This window comes from Coffea arabica, chromosome 8e (genome assembly GCF_036785885.1).
Source record: "Coffea arabica cultivar ET-39 chromosome 8e, Coffea Arabica ET-39 HiFi, whole genome shotgun sequence".
Lineage (NCBI taxonomy): Eukaryota > Viridiplantae > Streptophyta > Magnoliopsida > Gentianales > Rubiaceae > Coffea > Coffea arabica.
This window is the reverse complement of record NC_092324.1, coordinates 45,760,601-45,781,552: the sequence shown is the minus strand read 5'-3', so window position 1 is coordinate 45,781,552 and position 20,952 is coordinate 45,760,601. Positions and strand designations below refer to the sequence as shown.

The window sequence follows — 20,952 nt, the reverse complement described above, 5'->3', positions numbered from 1 at the left end:
AGAAACACCATTTAAGCACAAGAATTATATCAAACACAACTAAAACCACAAGTATCACACATATTTCTCCCCCCACACTTAAATTACACATTGTCCTCAATGTGTAGGGAAGAAATGAAACAAAAGAAGAAAAGAAAAGAAAGAAGTACTCCCCAAGTCAATGGCTGAGATCCTTATCAGCCACTAATCACGAACCACTGTCAAAATACAAGTACCTACCACATAGAAAACAGAAAAATAAAATGAAGTTAAACATCTTAAGTTCCACAAGTTAAGATAATTAGGCAAGCAAGTTCATCAACTAAAGATAGCTTCTGCAGTGTGCCAAGTCAGTCATCTCCCTCAGCATCATCGTCATCCTGTGCATCACGATTGGGCGGTGGATGAATGCCCAAATGATCTTCAATTCGGCTTAGACGATTCCTAACGTCAGCGAACTGGAATGCAAAGTCCTCCATATGATCAAAAAGTCGCTGCCAATTAGTTTGTGGTGGAGGAGGAGGTGGTGCTGCAGTAGATGGTCCAGCTCCATCGCGACCATGTCTAGCCTTTTGTCTCCGCTCCTGAACAGGGCGTGGAATGTCTCCCGTGCCAATACCAAGGCGGCGAAGAGTAGTGATAGTCATCTCAGCACGTGGTGGAACATACTCCCGCCGCATGCCTTCCAACGGAACTTCAAAACGGGGGAAGATTAAAGTCAGTAGACGAGGAAATGAAAGTTTGAAGGAAGTTGTCTTACGCCTCGCCGTAGACCTAATGTGGCTGATGATGATGTTAGGCAATGAAATCCGAGCATATGGAGATGTCCGGTTATGGAACATGTAATCCAAGAAGTAGATATCGCTCTTGCGGACGTCCGTGTGCCCCGTCTTCTTTGGGATGACATTGTGAGCCATCATGTAAATGATAAGACGATGACGAGGTTCGAATACATTCGCCAATATGGTCTCCTTTCTGGTAGAGCGAAAAGGTTGGTACTCGAGACCAAACCTAGCCATGGCCAATGAAGGATCCCATCTCCTATTCGGGGGAACAAACTCCTTCTTCAAGTCTACTGGACGTCCGTCATCCATACACCCCAAAATAGCAGCCAAATCTTGCCGTGACAAGGTGATTCGTCTTCCACGCACCCAGGACTCAACTATTTCTCCACTATGGCGCGCCTTACTTTCAATGTTGGCGTAAAACTCGCGCACCAAGTCTGGGTAGTAATGGTTTGGAAGGGTGAGAATCGGAGCCCATCCTAGCTGAGCAAAAGCCTCTGAGATGTTGTACATCATCTCAACTGGTGGACTGACGTGCATCTCAAACAAAAACTCCAAATTAGCACGCGCCTCATGCCACTCCTGATTCCTGCGAGTATTGAACCTAGCACTGTCAAATACCGATTTTTCCGCTCCACGGGAGGTGCCCTCACCAGGTCGACGGTTAACTGGTGGAGGAGAAGGTGAATTCTCCTCTTCAGTCACCTCCATCTCTTCATTAACCTCCCTCTCCTCACTACTAGAGGATGAAAGTACCGCTCTTCTTCCCCTTGGCATAGTACCTAAAAAATATTTCAATTATCCACATGTACTACAACTCATTATTTGGCAACAAAAGTTCAGCATTAATCCAAATAACCTCAAATACAATTGCTCAAGTTCTAATCATTCAATGATCGTACAAGACATATTTTCTGCCTAAAGTTGCCCAAAATCACCAAATTACACAAGATATGTATCAATTATAATTTAATTAGTGAAAATAGGAACAATTATGATTATAACTATTTAGAATTAACAATAATAATATGCTTTTAGCTATAATCATGTTTAGGCAAAAATTAAACTAATTAACTCACCAAATCAACCAAATTACTCACTATACACAATGCACATGCTTAAACATCATCAACTAACCATTTTTAATCATAATTTAACATCACCAATGGCTCAAAAACATCCTAAATCCATTTTCCAATTTCCTCCAAATATAGCAATTGTGAAATTTTTAAAGCAATAATGACCAACAACTTGCTACATTTAAACATGTAAACATACTTAAACAATCTTAATAAGCATGAATAAATTCAAAAATGGTCAAATACATCATCAAATTTTCGACATTAAAAGATGTCAGATAGCTCAGGATAAAAAAAATATGACTTTCTAAAATCAAAAGATTTGATGAAGAAACTTACCTCAATCACGTAGAAGGATGTTTGGTGATGCTAAAAATGTCAAAAGCCCTATGAAACAACCACCAATTGACCTCAAATAGAAGAAATTAGAGTTTAAGAACCCTAACCTTTAATCCGTCAAAAACCTGATTTTAGGTGTTTTTCTTGGATTTTAATCGGTTAAAAAGGGTATATGAAGCTCAAAAGGTGTTGGGGTGATGATTTCTAGCAAGATTATGGAGTATAAATGAAGATTTGTGAGTTGGGTAGAAGAGAAGAAGGAAAAACGCGGCTGGAAAAATTGAGAAGAGAGGAAAAAAAAAAAAATTTGAAGCTGAAATCGCGTTTCTGAAGGCTATATTCAGACACAGAAAACGCGACTAAAAACGCGCCTTCAACTCGCGTTTTTGAAGTCGCGTTTCCTGCACAAATCTTGCAGGACTGAAAACGCGACTGTGTTTGAAAACGCGACTTAGAGTCGCGTTTCCGAAGTCGCGTTTTTGAGTCTTGATCCAGGCTTGAAAACGCGACTTCCATTAAAACGCGAATTTTGGTCGCGTTTTGAAGGCGCGTTTTCTGTTCTGCAGGTGCAGAATTGAAAACGCGATTCTGAGAAACGCGACTTGTAGTCGCGTTTTCTTTGAAAACGCGTTTTCTGCTTCGATTTTTAGCAGAATTTCAACTTTTGAAAAATTACAAAAGGTACCCCAATGACTCAAAATGCATCATAGATCATTTGTTTGCCAATTTTAATGGCTGGAACAAATGTAAAACATTAAAAACATGCATTTTACCCCTTTATAATGAATCAAAAACACCTTTAACGCAAATCGAGGGGTTGAGTTGTTTGATCAAAGTTCGCCTTTTTTGTACTCAATTGGTCATCCTTGCCTTCAATTGCCAACCCTACATTACAAAAACAACAATTTAGCTAAAACATTGATTCAAACCACAAAATCACACCAAGTTAACAAATATAACCTAAATATTGGGTTGCCTCCCAATTAGCGCTTTTGTTTATAGTCGTTGGCTCGACTGAAAAAGTTGAATCACTTTAGAGCATTAGAGAGAGATTTTCTCCCCATGGGTCGAAACTCCCGAACCAATCCACCATGTGGTGAACCATGCATTGATCTTCATAGTCCAATTTCCTCAAATGCCAAGGAGGAATATTAGACTTGTCATAGAGAGGCTCAACTTCACCTTGGAGTGGATTTTGCTTGTCTTTTCTGAATTGGCTCAACTTTTCACCATTTTCTTCATGGAATGGAGAATTTATTAAGCCAACTTCCATCCTTATCTTCTCCTCCTTTGTTCCTACACCATGAAAGTTAGTACCAAGGACATTTATAAATTTAACTTCTTCGATCCTTTCTTGGTTAACCTTTTCATCATATGGCATATTAGAAACAAGAGCAGTAGGCTCTATATTCCCTTCTTTATTATCCAAATTGAATTCCAATTCCTCACCATTAACCCGTAATATAAGCTTACCATTTTCTACATCAATTATAGTTCGTGCAGTGGCTAAAAACGGTCGTCCTAGAATAATTGGCATTCTCACATCTTCTTCAATATCTAAGACAACAAAATCCACAGGTATTATAGATTGTCTTACCTTTATGAGCACATTTTCCAAAATACCCATGGGACGTGTGATTGACCGATCCGCCAATTGCAATGTAATATTGGTAGCTTTTAGCTCTTGAAATCCCAATCTCCGGGCAACCGATAACGGCATAAGTGACACACTTGCACCTAAATCACATAAAGCATTAGAAAAATGCAATTGACCAATAGTGCAAGAAATAGAAAAACTTCCCGGATCTTTCAATTTAGGAGGGAGTTTATTCTTAATCAATGCACTACACTCTTCCGTTAATGCTATCATCTCATTATCTACAATTTTCCTCTTCTTTGACATGATGTCTTTCAAGAAACGTGCATAAGAGGGAATCTGTGTTATAGCATCAATGAAAGGAATGTTAATGTGCAATTGTTTAAACATTTTGAAGAACTTTTCAAACTCCCGATCCTGTCCATCTTTCTTCAACCTGTGAGCAAAAGGTATCACATTAGAATTTAATTTGGGATGAAGTGCATCAATATCAATGATAACATGATCATTTTGACTTTCTTGCTCCCCTTCAATTGCTTGCTTCTTGTCTTTTTCACCACCTGAATTTTCAAAATCGAATCCCTCAACCGTTTTACCGCTTCTAAGAATGATTGCATTGACATGCTCTCTCGGATTCACTTCGGTTTTACTTGATAATTCACCAGGGTTTCTATTGTTGATCACATTGGCAATTTGACCAATTTGAACCTCCAAGTTTCTGTACATCCCAGCTAATTGGTCCAACCGCCCCTCAACTCGCTCGAATCTATCCGAAGTCACCTTAGCAAGTTTTTCCACCGCGATCTCCCAACTTGGTTTAGTTTCAGCCTGTGGTTGCCTTGGTTGAAATCCCGGCGGATTGGTTGGCCTTTGTTGATTGCCTTGATCTTTCCATCCAAAGTTTGGATGATTTCTCCACCCCGGATTGTAAGTATTCGAGTAGGGATTATTTGGAGCATTTCGGTTGTAATTATTGACAAATTGTACCTGCTCAGAATCAATACACTCATTAATATCATGTTCACCTCCACAGAAAGAGCAACAAGCTACGTGTGCATTAGATGAACTTGGACCAACTCCACCTTGTCTACTTAGCAATTTCATCACATCATTCATTTGAGCACTCAGCATATTGAGAGTGTCCATTTCTATCATACCTGCGTGACGTCTCGTATTACCTCTTTCATTGGCCCATTGGTAGTTATTTGCGGCCATTTCTTCTATCAAATTCTGAGCTTCTTGGGGTGATTTACCCATTAAAGCTCCACCTGCGGCTGCATCAATGATAGTTTTAGTGGAGAAAGATAAACCATTATAAAAGGTTTGTATAATCAGCCATTCGGGTAGTCCATGGTGTGGACATTTCCGTAACAAATCTCTAAACCTTTCCCATGCTTCATATAATGATTCTCCTTCCATTTGACTAAAACCAGTGATATCCATTCTTAGCTTAGCAGTCTTACCAGGTGGAAAATACTTATTCAAAAATGCCCTTGATAAATCATCCCATGTGGTAAAAGTGTTAGGAGCATGAGAGTGTAACCACATTTTTGCCTTATCTCTTAATGAAAATGGGAACAACCGTAACCTTACAGCATCATCACTAACTCCATTCATTTTAATTGTATCACATATTTCTAAGAATGTAGCTAAGTGTGAGTTAGGATCTTCTACAGCATTACCTCCAAATTGAGATTGTTGAACCATTTGGATAAGTGATGGCTTAATCTCAAAGTTGTTAGCATTTACCGTAGGCCTTACTATGCTTGTTTGAGATCCTTGTGTTCCCGGTAGAGCAAAATCTCGTAGAACTCGCCTATTTGCTTCATTTTCAGCCATTTCTTCTTCAAATGGTAGTTCTATCAAAATTTCCTCTATCGGTTGCCAAATCTCTTGTTCCTCTTGCTGTTGTGTGTGCCTCCTTTGTCTACGTAGTGTCCTCTCAATTTCTGGATCGAAAGGTGCGACTTCTCGAGACTCCCGGTGCATACACTACAAACGGAAATAAGGGATATTATGCAACTTCAATGGTAAAAAAAAAAAAACTGATTATAATATAAGATTAAATATAATCTAAAAAATAAAGCTGTCTAAATTAATAAATATGATTAGACTCTAATATTGCCGCTCCCCGGCAACGGCGCCAAAAACTTGACGGGTTTTTACTTTAAGTGCAAGTTTAATTCCGAATTTACACCCGTTGGACTGCAAGTATACAGGTCGCAATTGTAGTACGAGATGTGTATCGGGTCGATCCCACGAGGAGCAATTTAAAACACTTATTAGATACTAATTTACTCTATTATTTAGACTCACAATTAATTTGAGCAGAAACTTCAGATTTTAATTCAACTACAAGAGTTCTTAACTAGATAAATGCAATTTCACAATAGGAGTAGAATTCACTAAATATTAAGATCTAGGGATGTAGATTCCACTTATGACACAAAAGATCTAAAATGAATTAATTCAACACTTGTTACTGCTCTTGTTTCACCAAGGATTCATTTCCAGAAATACCAAAATCACATTCTCATGATAATAATGGGTTAAAACAGATTAGTTTTTCCTAATCTCTTGGTAAATACTAAATCTGTTCTTATTCACACATGAAATGCAGATTTCATCCACTTGAATGTATTTCTATTCTCATGAATATACAACTCAAGTTCTACTTGTGTCATTCCATTATTTTTACCATTTCTCAATGAATAAAAATAACTATAAACCTGCTATTGGTGATCAAGCAACAACAAGTAATCCAACATACACAAGTAGATAAGTTAATACAAGACATAACAGGCATGAATAACAATCACTTCATATCATTTGGCCATAAGCTTCATCTACTCCCTAGATAAAGAAAATTAGCTACTCATGAATGATAAAACACTCATAACTTCATTAATGTAAATCATCATGAATTACAAATACAAACAGAGTAAAGAAAATCTTAGCCAAGATATGGTAAAGCCTTCCAAAAATCTCCTTTGTCTTGAACTTAGATGATTACAAGATGAAATCCCAATTGCCCCTTGCAAGTCCTAGGTAGAGAGAATATGTTTTTCTGTAAGAAGCTAAGCTACGAATGGATCTCAGACCTCTCCCCATATTTCTGCATAAAAGGTGGTAGAAATTCCATTCCTCTCACTTCATAATTTCCTCCACTCAGATTTTGTAAAAAGAAGTCAAAGATATGATGTTTCCTTTTGTCCACACTCATTTGGTCTTCTCTTTTATTGCAGAAGCATGTGCACCGAATTCCCTTGCATCTTATAGCTGGAAAGTGGTATGAACACAAGAGAATTGACTGAGTCAAATTGCAGAATTTCGGCTATAAAACGTGCCTACACAAAACGCGGCATAACTCGCGTTTTGTCTACTCGCGTTTTCACTCTGGCCTTATTTCAACTGCAATTTTCTCCATGATTCAGGCCGAACTAGCTTTTGTGCAAAACACAAAAGTTGTAGCCCTTTGAGTTAGCTTTCCAATGCTTTAAGAATCATCCAAATCGGAGCTTTGTGGCCTGAGATATGATCGAAATACTGTCACCTGTTCAAACCTCTGTTTTAACTTCCGACCACAGAATGCAGCTTCTGTATTCCAACGTTTTGCCCATGAAGATGGCAGAAATGGATTTCGATGTCTTCATACGAATTGTAGGTCTCTTTCTTAGCTTTAAAATGGTATAAAGATCACCTCAATCCGATAAGTGTAACTCCAGATATGGTCAAAATACTGAAGAGTGTCAAAACTGACTTGAAGTGCAATTCTTCATTTGAACGTTTTTCACTTCATTTTTCTTTTCACCACTTAATTTCATCACCAAATCTCTATTTTTCATCTCATTTGCCATCCTTTGGTGATTGAGTCATCATTCCTGCATAAAAATGAAGGTTTTACCATTAAAATCACTAAAAATGCAATATTATCCACTTTTACCAAAAATATATAATTTTACCAAAAACCTCTTTATTTTATTTATAAAACTAAATAATCAACTCAAAATTAACTAATAAAATGCACTTAAAAATACGTAAAATAAACTCTTATCAAATACCCCCACACTTGAATCATTGCTTGTCCTCAAGCAATATAAAATTCTAACCATCAATGATCCAAAAAAATTGAAAATAAACATATGTAGTATTTCAACTCCATTTCCTTGAATCAAGGTAAATAACCCTTATGTGATCTTTCCATTAAGTTCAAGTACTCATAATATCAAGCAAAGAAGAGCCAAGTATACCATAATTTTGCCAATTCAACTCAACTTCTTATTTTTATCCAATTTCGCAAGCAAGCAACTCCTATAGTCAATAAAGATGCTAACTAATCTCATGATCAACTTCTTATTTTTCTTAAAGAGGGATTTAATTTACTTTTTATTTATTTATTTATTATTATTTTATTTTTTTTATATTTTAAGGGTTAAATATTACTTAAGTTGTGAAAAATGCCTTTTGACGCGAAGATCAACATTTTTAGATGCAGATCCCCGGTTACTCAACATTTCACATACTCAAGTTGCTTTGCATACTCTTAATTCAAGTACCTTTTTACGCGAATGTCGACATTTGTAGATGCCAACCCCCGGTTACTCGGTATGAGAATCATTGGAGTAGAATAACCCTCTTTTTTTTTTTTGATATATATATATATAATAAAATTCCCTCTAAGAGTAATCATGAGAAGAGTATGACACTTATTAACCATATTAATTTCTTATCTTATAAGATTAGATAAAAAGAAGAATTTTCATCAAATATACAAAATGTAGGCATAATTTTCTCCACTTTACTAGATATACTTTCCTATAGATGTAAAAATTATAATCACATAAAAATCATTTCCAAATTTCATGAGAAAAGAAGTATCAAAACCGCATATATTTATTTTAAAAGGATAAGTGACAAAATTTTATTTAAGGTTTTGGAAAAATTTTGACAGAGTCTCCCCTTAAAAGTGGACTAAAACTCCCTGCCAGCAACCACAAGAAACACCATTTAAGCACAAGAATTATATCAAACACAACTAAAACCACAAGTCTCCCCTTAAAAGTGGACTAAAACTCCCTGCCAGCAACCACAAGAAACACCATTTAAGCACAAGAATTATATCAAACACAACTAAAACCACAAGTCTCCCCTTAAAAGTGGACTAAAACTCCCTGCCAGCAACCACAAGAAACACCATTTAAGCACAAGAATTATATCAAACACAACTAAAACCACAAGTATCACACATATTTCTCCCCCCACACTTAAATTACACATTGTCCTCAATGTGTAGGGAAGAAATGAAACAAAAGAAGAAAAGAAAAGAAAGAAGTACTCCCCAAGTCAATGGCTGAGATCCTTATCAGCCACTAATCACGAACCACTGTCAAAATACAAGTACCTACCACATAGAAAACAGAAAAATAAAATGAAGTTAAACATCTTAAGTTCCACAAGTTAAGATAATTAGGCAAGCAAGTTCATCAACTAAAGATAGCTTCTGCAGTGTGCCAAGTCAGTCATCTCCCTCAGCATCATCGTCATCCTGTGCATCACGATTGGGCGGTGGATGAATGCCCAAATGATCTTCAATTCGGCTTAGACGATTCCTAACGTCAGCGAACTGGAATGCAAAGTCCTCCATATGATCAAAAAGTCGCTGCCAATTAGTTTGTGGTGGAGGAGGAGGTGGTGCTGCAGTAGATGGTCCAGCTCCATCGCGACCATGTCTAGCCTTTTGTCTCCGCTCCTGAACAGGGCGTGGAATGTCTCCCGTGCCAATACCAAGGCGGCGAAGAGTAGTGATAGTCATCTCAGCACGTGGTGGAACATACTCCCGCCGCATGCCTTCCAACGGAACTTCAAAACGGGGGAAGATTAAAGTCAGTAGACGAGGAAATGAAAGTTTGAAGGAAGTTGTCTTACGCCTCGCCGTAGACCTAATGTGGCTGATGATGATGTTAGGCAATGAAATCCGAGCATATGGAGATGTCCGGTTATGGAACATGTAATCCAAGAAGTAGATATCGCTCTTGCGGACGTCCGTGTGCCCCGTCTTCTTTGGGATGACATTGTGAGCCATCATGTAAATGATAAGACGATGACGAGGTTCGAATACATTCGCCAATATGGTCTCCTTTCTGGTAGAGCGAAAAGGTTGGTACTCGAGACCAAACCTAGCCATGGCCAATGAAGGATCCCATCTCCTATTCGGGGGAACAAACTCCTTCTTCAAGTCTACTGGACGTCCGTCATCCATACACCCCAAAATAGCAGCCAAATCTTGCCGTGACAAGGTGATTCGTCTTCCACGCACCCAGGACTCAACTATTTCTCCACTATGGCGCGCCTTACTTTCAATGTTGGCGTAAAACTCGCGCACCAAGTCTGGGTAGTAATGGTTTGGAAGGGTGAGAATCGGAGCCCATCCTAGCTGAGCAAAAGCCTCTGAGATGTTGTACATCATCTCAACTGGTGGACTGACGTGCATCTCAAACAAAAACTCCAAATTAGCACGCGCCTCATGCCACTCCTGATTCCTGCGAGTATTGAACCTAGCACTGTCAAATACCGATTTTTCCGCTCCACGGGAGGTGCCCTCACCAGGTCGACGGTTAACTGGTGGAGGAGAAGGTGAATTCTCCTCTTCAGTCACCTCCATCTCTTCATTAACCTCCCTCTCCTCACTACTAGAGGATGAAAGTACCGCTCTTCTTCCCCTTGGCATAGTACCTAAAAAATATTTCAATTATCCACATGTACTACAACTCATTATTTGGCAACAAAAGTTCAGCATTAATCCAAATAACCTCAAATACAATTGCTCAAGTTCTAATCATTCAATGATCGTACAAGACATATTTTCTGCCTAAAGTTGCCCAAAATCACCAAATTACACAAGATATGTATCAATTATAATTTAATTAGTGAAAATAGGAACAATTATGATTATAACTATTTAGAATTAACAATAATAATATGCTTTTAGCTATAATCATGTTTAGGCAAAAATTAAACTAATTAACTCACCAAATCAACCAAATTACTCACTATACACAATGCACATGCTTAAACATCATCAACTAACCATTTTTAATCATAATTTAACATCACCAATGGCTCAAAAACATCCTAAATCCATTTTCCAATTTCCTCCAAATATAGCAATTGTGAAATTTTTAAAGCAATAATGACCAACAACTTGCTACATTTAAACATGTAAACATACTTAAACAATCTTAATAAGCATGAATAAATTCAAAAATGGTCAAATACATCATCAAATTTTCGACATTAAAAGATGTCAGATAGCTCAGGATAAAAAAAATATGACTTTCTAAAATCAAAAGATTTGATGAAGAAACTTACCTCAATCACGTAGAAGGATGTTTGGTGATGCTAAAAATGTCAAAAGCCCTATGAAACAACCACCAATTGACCTCAAATAGAAGAAATTAGAGTTTAAGAACCCTAACCTTTAATCCGTCAAAAACCTGATTTTAGGTGTTTTTCTTGGATTTTAATCGGTTAAAAAGGGTATATGAAGCTCAAAAGGTGTTGGGGTGATGATTTCTAGCAAGATTATGGAGTATAAATGAAGATTTGTGAGTTGGGTAGAAGAGAAGAAGGAAAAACGCGGCTGGAAAAATTGAGAAGAGAGGAAAAAAAAAAAAATTTGAAGCTGAAATCGCGTTTCTGAAGGCTATATTCAGACACAGAAAACGCGACTAAAAACGCGCCTTCAACTCGCGTTTTTGAAGTCGCGTTTCCTGCACAAATCTTGCAGGACTGAAAACGCGACTGTGTTTGAAAACGCGACTTAGAGTCGCGTTTCCGAAGTCGCGTTTTTGAGTCTTGATCCAGGCTTGAAAACGCGACTTCCATTAAAACGCGAATTTTGGTCGCGTTTTGAAGGCGCGTTTTCTGTTCTGCAGGTGCAGAATTGAAAACGCGATTCTGAGAAACGCGACTTGTAGTCGCGTTTTCTTTGAAAACGCGTTTTCTGCTTCGATTTTTAGCAGAATTTCAACTTTTGAAAAATTACAAAAGGTACCCCAATGACTCAAAATGCATCATAGATCATTTGTTTGCCAATTTTAATGGCTGGAACAAATGTAAAACATTAAAAACATGCATTTTACCCCTTTATAATGAATCAAAAAAACCTTTAACGCAAATCGAGGGGTTGAGTTGTTTGATCAAAGTTCGCCTTTTTTGTACTCAATTGGTCATCCTTGCCTTCAATTGCCAACCCTACATTACAAAAACAACAATTTAGCTAAAACATTGATTCAAACCACAAAATCACACCAAGTTAACAAATATAACCTAAATATTGGGTTGCCTCCCAATTAGCGCTTTTGTTTATAGTCGTTGGCTCGACTGAAAAAGTTGAATCACTTTAGAGCATTAGAGAGAGATTTTCTCCCCATGGGTCGAAACTCCCGAACCAATCCACCATGTGGTGAACCATGCATTGATCTTCATAGTCCAATTTCCTCAAATGCCAAGGAGGAATATTAGACTTGTCATAGAGAGGCTCAACTTCACCTTGGAGTGGATTTTGCTTGTCTTTTCTGAATTGGCTCAACTTTTCACCATTTTCTTCATGGAATGGAGAATTTATTAAGCCAACTTCCATCCTTATCTTCTCCTCCTTTGTTCCTACACCATGAAAGTTAGTACCAAGGACATTTATAAATTTAACTTCTTCGATCCTTTCTTGGTTAACCTTTTCATCATATGGCATATTAGAAACAAGAGCAGTAGGCTCTATATTCCCTTCTTTATTATCCAAATTGAATTCCAATTCCTCACCATTAACCCGTAATATAAGCTTACCATTTTCTACATCAATTATAGTTCGTGCAGTGGCTAAAAACGGTCGTCCTAGAATAATTGGCATTCTCACATCTTCTTCAATATCTAAGACAACAAAATCCACAGGTATTATAGATTGTCTTACCTTTATGAGCACATTTTCCAAAATACCCATGGGACGTGTGATTGACCGATCCGCCAATTGCAATGTAATATTGGTAGCTTTTAGCTCTTGAAATCCCAATCTCCGGGCAACCGATAACGGCATAAGTGACACACTTGCACCTAAATCACATAAAGCATTAGAAAAATGCAATTGACCAATAGTGCAAGAAATAGAAAAACTTCCCGGATCTTTCAATTTAGGAGGGAGTTTATTCTTAATCAATGCACTACACTCTTCCGTTAATGCTATCATCTCATTATCTACAATTTTCCTCTTCTTTGACATGATGTCTTTCAAGAAACGTGCATAAGAGGGAATCTGTGTTATAGCATCAATGAAAGGAATGTTAATGTGCAATTGTTTAAACATTTTGAAGAACTTTTCAAACTCCCGATCCTGTCCATCTTTCTTCAACCTGTGAGCAAAAGGTATCACATTAGAATTTAATTTGGGATGAAGTGCATCAATATCAATGATAACATGATCATTTTGACTTTCTTGCTCCCCTTCAATTGCTTGCTTCTTGTCTTTTTCACCACCTGAATTTTCAAAATCGAATCCCTCAACCGTTTTACCGCTTCTAAGAATGATTGCATTGACATGCTCTCTCGGATTCACTTCGGTTTTACTTGATAATTCACCAGGGTTTCTATTGTTGATCACATTGGCAATTTGACCAATTTGAACCTCCAAGTTTCTGTACATCCCAGCTAATTGGTCCAACCGCCCCTCAACTCGCTCGAATCTATCCGAAGTCACCTTAGCAAGTTTTTCCACCGCGATCTCCCAACTTGGTTTAGTTTCAGCCTGTGGTTGCCTTGGTTGAAATCCCGGCGGATTGGTTGGCCTTTGTTGATTGCCTTGATCTTTCCATCCAAAGTTTGGATGATTTCTCCACCCCGGATTGTAAGTATTCGAGTAGGGATTATTTGGAGCATTTCGGTTGTAATTATTGACAAATTGTACCTGCTCAGAATCAATACACTCATTAATATCATGTTCACCTCCACAGAAAGAGCAACAAGCTACGTGTGCATTAGATGAACTTGGACCAACTCCACCTTGTCTACTTAGCAATTTCATCACATCATTCATTTGAGCACTCAGCATATTGAGAGTGTCCATTTCTATCATACCTGCGTGACGTCTCGTATTACCTCTTTCATTGGCCCATTGGTAGTTATTTGCGGCCATTTCTTCTATCAAATTCTGAGCTTCTTGGGGTGATTTACCCATTAAAGCTCCACCTGCGGCTGCATCAATGATAGTTTTAGTGGAGAAAGATAAACCATTATAAAAGGTTTGTATAATCAGCCATTCGGGTAGTCCATGGTGTGGACATTTCCGTAACAAATCTCTAAACCTTTCCCATGCTTCATATAATGATTCTCCTTCCATTTGACTAAAACCAGTGATATCCATTCTTAGCTTAGCAGTCTTACCAGGTGGAAAATACTTATTCAAAAATGCCCTTGATAAATCATCCCATGTGGTAAAAGTGTTAGGAGCATGAGAGTGTAACCACATTTTTGCCTTATCTCTTAATGAAAATGGGAACAACCGTAACCTTACAGCATCATCACTAACTCCATTCATTTTAATTGTATCACATATTTCTAAGAATGTAGCTAAGTGTGAGTTAGGATCTTCTACAGCATTACCTCCAAATTGAGATTGTTGAACCATTTGGATAAGTGATGGCTTAATCTCAAAGTTGTTAGCATTTACCGTAGGCCTTACTATGCTTGTTTGAGATCCTTGTGTTCCCGGTAGAGCAAAATCTCGTAGAACTCGCCTATTTGCTTCATTTTCAGCCATTTCTTCTTCAAATGGTAGTTCTATCAAAATTTCCTCTATCGGTTGCCAAATCTCTTGTTCCTCTTGCTGTTGTGTGTGCCTCCTTTGTCTACGTAGTGTCCTCTCAATTTCTGGATCGAAAGGTGCGACTTCTCGAGACTCCCGGTGCATACACTACAAACGGAAATAAGGGATATTATGCAACTTCAATGGTAAAAAAAAAAAAACTGATTATAATATAAGATTAAATATAATCTAAAAAATAAAGCTGTCTAAATTAATAAATATGATTAGACTCTAATATTGCCGCTCCCCGGCAACGGCGCCAAAAACTTGACGGGTTTTTACTTTAAGTGCAAGTTTAATTCCGAATTTACACCCGTTGGACTGCAAGTATACAGGTCGCAATTGTAGTACGAGATGTGTATCGGGTCGATCCCACGAGGAGCAATTTAAAACACTTATTAGATACTAATTTACTCTATTATTTAGACTCACAATTAATTTGAGCAGAAACTTCAGATTTTAATTCAACTACAAGAGTTCTTAACTAGATAAATGCAATTTCACAATAGGAGTAGAATTCACTAAATATTAAGATCTAGGGATGTAGATTCCACTTATGACACAAAAGATCTAAAATGAATTAATTCAACACTTGTTACTGCTCTTGTTTCACCAAGGATTCATTTCCAGAAATACCAAAATCACATTCTCATGATAATAATGGGTTAAAACAGATTAGTTTTTCCTAATCTCTTGGTAAATACTAAATCTGTTCTTATTCACACATGAAATGCAGATTTCATCCACTTGAATGTATTTCTATTCTCATGAATATACAACTCAAGTTCTACTTGTGTCATTCCATTATTTTTACCATTTCTCAATGAATAAAAATAACTATAAACCTGCTATTGGTGATCAAGCAACAACAAGTAATCCAACATACACAAGTAGATAAGTTAATACAAGACATAACAGGCATGAATAACAATCACTTCATATCATTTGGCCATAAGCTTCATCTACTCCCTAGATAAAGAAAATTAGCTACTCATGAATGATAAAACACTCATAACTTCATTAATGTAAATCATCATGAATTACAAATACAAACAGAGTAAAGAAAATCTTAGCCAAGATATGGTAAAGCCTTCCAAAAATCTCCTTTGTCTTGAACTTAGATGATTACAAGATGAAATCCCAATTGCCCCTTGCAAGTCCTAGGTAGAGAGAATATGTTTTTCTGTAAGAAGCTAAGCTACGAATGGATCTCAGACCTCTCCCCATATTTCTGCATAAAAGGTGGTAGAAATTCCATTCCTCTCACTTCATAATTTCCTCCACTCAGATTTTGTAAAAAGAAGTCAAAGATATGATGTTTCCTTTTGTCCACACTCATTTGGTCTTCTCTTTTATTGCAGAAGCATGTGCACCGAATTCCCTTGCATCTTATAGCTGGAAAGTGGTATGAACACAAGAGAATTGACTGAGTCAAATTGCAGAATTTCGGCTATAAAACGTGCCTACACAAAACGCGGCATAACTCGCGTTTTGTCTACTCGCGTTTTCACTCTGGCCTTATTTCAACTGCAATTTTCTCCATGATTCAGGCCGAACTAGCTTTTGTGCAAAACACAAAAGTTGTAGCCCTTTGAGTTAGCTTTCCAATGCTTTAAGAATCATCCAAATCGGAGCTTTGTGGCCTGAGATATGATCGAAATACTGTCACCTGTTCAAACCTCTGTTTTAACTTCCGACCACAGAATGCAGCTTCTGTATTCCAACGTTTTGCCCATGAAGATGGCAGAAATGGATTTCGATGTCTTCATACGAATTGTAGGTCTCTTTCTTAGCTTTAAAATGGTATAAAGATCACCTCAATCCGATAAGTGTAACTCCAGATATGGTCAAAATACTGAAGAGTGTCAAAACTGACTTGAAGTGCAATTCTTCATTTGAACGTTTTTCACTTCATTTTTCTTTTCACCACTTAATTTCATCACCAAATCTCTATTTTTCATCTCATTTGCCATCCTTTGGTGATTGAGTCATCATTCCTGCATAAAAATGAAGGTTTTACCATTAAAATCACTAAAAATGCAATATTATCCACTTTTACCAAAAATATATAATTTTACCAAAAACCTCTTTATTTTATTTATAAAACTAAATAATCAACTCAAAATTAACTAATAAAATGCACTTAAAAATACGTAAAATAAACTCTTATCAAATACCCCCACACTTGAATCATTGCTTGTCCTCAAGCAATATAAAATTCTAACCATCAATGATCCAAAAAAATTGAAAATAAACATATGTAGTATTTCAACTCCATTTCCTTGAATCAAGGTAAATAACCCTTATGTGATCTTTCCATTAAGTTCAAGTACTCATAATATCAAGCAAAGAAGAGCCAAGTATACCATAATTTTGCCAATTCAACTCAACTTCTTATTTTTATCCAATTTCGCAAGCAAGCAACTCCTATAGTCAATAAAGATGCTAACTAATCTCATGATCAACTTCTTATTTTTCTTAAAGAGGGATTTAATTTACTTTTTATTTATTTATTTATTATTATTTTATTTTTTTTATATTTTAAGGGTTAAATATTACTTAAGTTGTGAAAAATGCCTTTTGACGCGAAGATCAACATTTTTAGATGCAGATCCCCGGTTACTCAACATTTCACATACTCAAGTTGCTTTGCATACTCTTAATTCAAGTACCTTTTTACGCGAATGTCGACATTTGTAGATGCCAACCCCCGGTTACTCGGTATGAGAATCATTGGAGTAGAATAACCCTCTTTTTTTTTTTTTGATATATATATATATAATAAAATTCCCTCTAAGAGTAATCATGAGAAGAGTATGACACTTATTAACCATATTAATTTCTTATCTTATAAGATTAGATAAAAAGAAGAATTTTCATCAAATATACAAAATGTAGGCATAATTTTCTCCACTTTACTAGATATACTTTCCTATAGATGTAAAAATTATAATCACATAAAAATCATTTCCAAATTTCATGAGAAAAGAAGTATCAAAACCGCATATATTTATTTTAAAAGGATAAGTGACAAAATTTTATTTAAGGTTTTGGAAAAATTTTGACAGAGTCTCCCCTTAAAAGTGGACTAAAACTCCCTGCCAGCAACCACAAGAAACACCATTTAAGCACAAGAATTATATCAAACACAACTAAAACCACAAGTCTCCCCTTAAAAGTGGACTAAAACTCCCTGCCAGCAACCACAAGAAACACCATTTAAGCACAAGAATTATATCAAACACAACTAAAACCACAAGTCTCCCCTTAAAAGTGGACTAAAACTCCCTGCCAGCAACCACAAGAAACACCATTTAAGCACAAGAATTATATCAAACACAACTAAAACCACAAGTATCACACATATTTCTCCCCCCACACTTAAATTACACATTGTCCTCAATGTGTAGGGAAGAAATGAAACAAAAGAAGAAAAGAAAAGAAAGAAGTACTCCCCAAGTCAATGGCTGAGATCCTTATCAGCCACTAATCACGAACCACTGTCAAAATACAAGTACCTACCACATAGAAAACAGAAAAATAAAATGAAGTTAAACATCTTAAGTTCCACAAGTTAAGATAATTAGGCAAGCAAGTTCATCAACTAAAGATAGCTTCTGCAGTGTGCCAAGTCAGTCATCTCCCTCAGCATCATCGTCATCCTGTGCATCACGATTGGGCGGTGGATGAATGCCCAAATGATCTTCAATTCGGCTTAGACGATTCCTAACGTCAGCGAACTGGAATGCAAAGTCCTCCATATGATCAAAAAGTCGCTGCCAATTAGTTTGTGGTGGAGGAGGAGGTGGTGCTGCAGTAGATGGTCCAGCTCCATCGCGACCATGTCTAGCCTTTTGTCTCCGCTCCTGAACAGGGCGTGGAATGTCTCCCGTGCCAATACCAAGGCGGCGAAGAGTAGTGATAGTCATCTCAGCACGTGGTGGAACATACTCCCGCCGCATGCCTTCCAACGGAACTTCAAAACGGGGGAAGATTAAAGTCAGTAGACGAGGAAATGAAAGTTTGAAGGAAGTTGTCTTACGCCTCGCCGTAGACCTAATGTGGCTGATGATGATGTTAGGCAATGAAATCCGAGCATATGGAGATGTCCGGTTATGGAACATGTAATCCAAGAAGTAGATATCGCTCTTGCGGACGTCCGTGTGCCCCGTCTTCTTTGGGATGACATTGTGAGCCATCATGTAAATGATAAGACGATGACGAGGTTCGAATACATTCGCCAATATGGTCTCCTTTCTGGTAGAGCGAAAAGGTTGGTACTCGAGACCAAACCTAGCCATGGCCAATGAAGGATCCCATCTCCTATTCGGGGGAACAAACTCCTTCTTCAAGTCTACTGGACGTCCGTCATCCATACACCCCAAAATAGCAGCCAAATCTTGCCGTGACAAGGTGATTCGTCTTCCACGCACCCAGGACTCAACTATTTCTCCACTATGGCGCGCCTTACTTTCAATGTTGGCGTAAAACTCGCGCACCAAGTCTGGGTAGTAATGGTTTGGAAGGGTGAGAATCGGAGCCCATCCTAGCTGAGCAAAAGCCTCTGAGATGTTGTACATCATCTCAACTGGTGGACTGACGTGCATCTCAAACAAAAACTCCAAATTAGCACGCGCCTCATGCCACTCCTGATTCCTGCGAGTATTGAACCTAGCACTGTCAAATACCGATTTTTCCGCTCCACGGGAGGTGCCCTCACCAGGTCGACGGTTAACTGGTGGAGGAGAAGGTGAATTCTCCTCTTCAGTCACCTCCATCTCTTCATTAACCTCCCTCTCCTCACTACTAGAGGATGAAAGTACCGCTCTTCTTCCCCTTGGCATAGTACCTAAAAAATATTTCAATTATCCACATGTACTACAACTCATTATTTGGCAACAAAAGTTCAGCATTAATCCAAATAACCTCAAATACAATTGCTCAAGTTCTAATCATTCAATGATCGTACAAGACATATTTTCTGCCTAAAGTTGCCCAAAATCACCAAATTACACAAGATATGTATCAATTATAATTTAATTAGTGAAAATAGGAACAATTATGATTATAACTATTTAGAATTAACAATAATAATATGCTTTTAGCTATAATCATGTTTAGGCAAAAATTAAACTAATTAACTCACCAAATCAACCAAATTACTCACTATACACAATGCACATGCTTAAACATCATCAACTAACCATTTTTAATCATAATTTAACATCACCAATGGCTCAAAAACATCCTAAATCCATTTTCCAATTTCCTCCAAATATAGCAATTGTGAAATTTTTAAAGCAATAATGACCAACAACTTGCTACATTTAAACATGTAAACATACTTAAACAATCTTAATAAGCATGAATAAATTCAAAAATGGTCAAATACATCATCAAATTTTCGACATTAAAAGATGTCAGATAGCTCAGGATAAAAAAAATATGACTTTCTAAAATCAAAAGATTTGATGAAGAAACTTACCTCAATCACGTAGAAGGATGTTTGGTGATGCTAAAAATGTCAAAAGCCCTATGAAACAACCACCAATTGACCTCAAATAGAAGAAATTAGAGTTTAAGAACCCTAACCTTTAATCCGTCAAAAACCTGATTTTAGGTGTTTTTCTTGGATTTTAATCGGTTAAAAAGGGTATATGAAGCTCAAAAGGTGTTGGGGTGATGATTTCTAGCAAGATTATGGAGTATAAATGAAGATTTGTGAGTTGGGTAGAAGAGAAGAAGGAAAAACGCGGCTGGAAAAATTGAGAAGAGAGGAAAAAAAAAAAAATTTGAAGCTGAAATCGCGTTTCTGAAGGCTATATTCAGACACAGAAAACGCGACTAAAAACGCGCCTTCAACTCGCGTTTTTGAAGTCGCGTTTCCTGCACAAATCTTGCAGGACTGAAAACGCGACTGTGTTTGAAAACGCGACTTAGAGTCGCGTTTCCGAAGTCGCGTTTTTGAGTCTTGATCCAGGCTTGAAAACGCGACTTCCATTAAAACGCGAATTTTGGTCGCGTTTTGAAGGCGCGTTTTCTGTTCTGCAGGTGCAGAATTGAAAACGCGATTCTGAGAAACGCGACTTGTAGTCGCGTTTTCTTTGAAAACGCGTTTTCTGCTTCGATTTTTAGCAGAATTTCAACTTTTGAAAAATTACAAAAGGTACCCCAATGACTCAAAATGCATCATAGATCATTTGTTTGCCAATTTTAATGGCTGGAACAAATGTAAAACATTAAAAACATGCATTTTACCCCTTTATAATGAATCAAAAAAACCTTTAACGCAAATCGAGGGGTTGAGTTGTTTGATCAAAGTTC

The 20,952-nt window shown here is 37.3% G+C and overlaps 2 non-coding genes across 2 annotated transcripts; both read left to right on the top strand.

Moving 5' to 3' along the window:
* The first annotated feature begins 5,124 nt into the window (after positions 1–5,124).
* LOC113705166 (small nucleolar RNA R71) lies at positions 5,125–5,231 on the top strand. Its single transcript, XR_003451813.1, has one exon. It is a non-coding gene; the product is annotated as a small nucleolar RNA R71 (small nucleolar RNA).
* Positions 5,232–14,089: 8,858 nt separating this feature from the next.
* On the top strand, positions 14,090–14,196 carry LOC140013156 (small nucleolar RNA R71). Its single transcript, XR_011820225.1, has one exon. It is a non-coding gene; the product is annotated as a small nucleolar RNA R71 (small nucleolar RNA).
* The last annotated feature ends 6,756 nt before the right edge of the window (positions 14,197–20,952 follow it).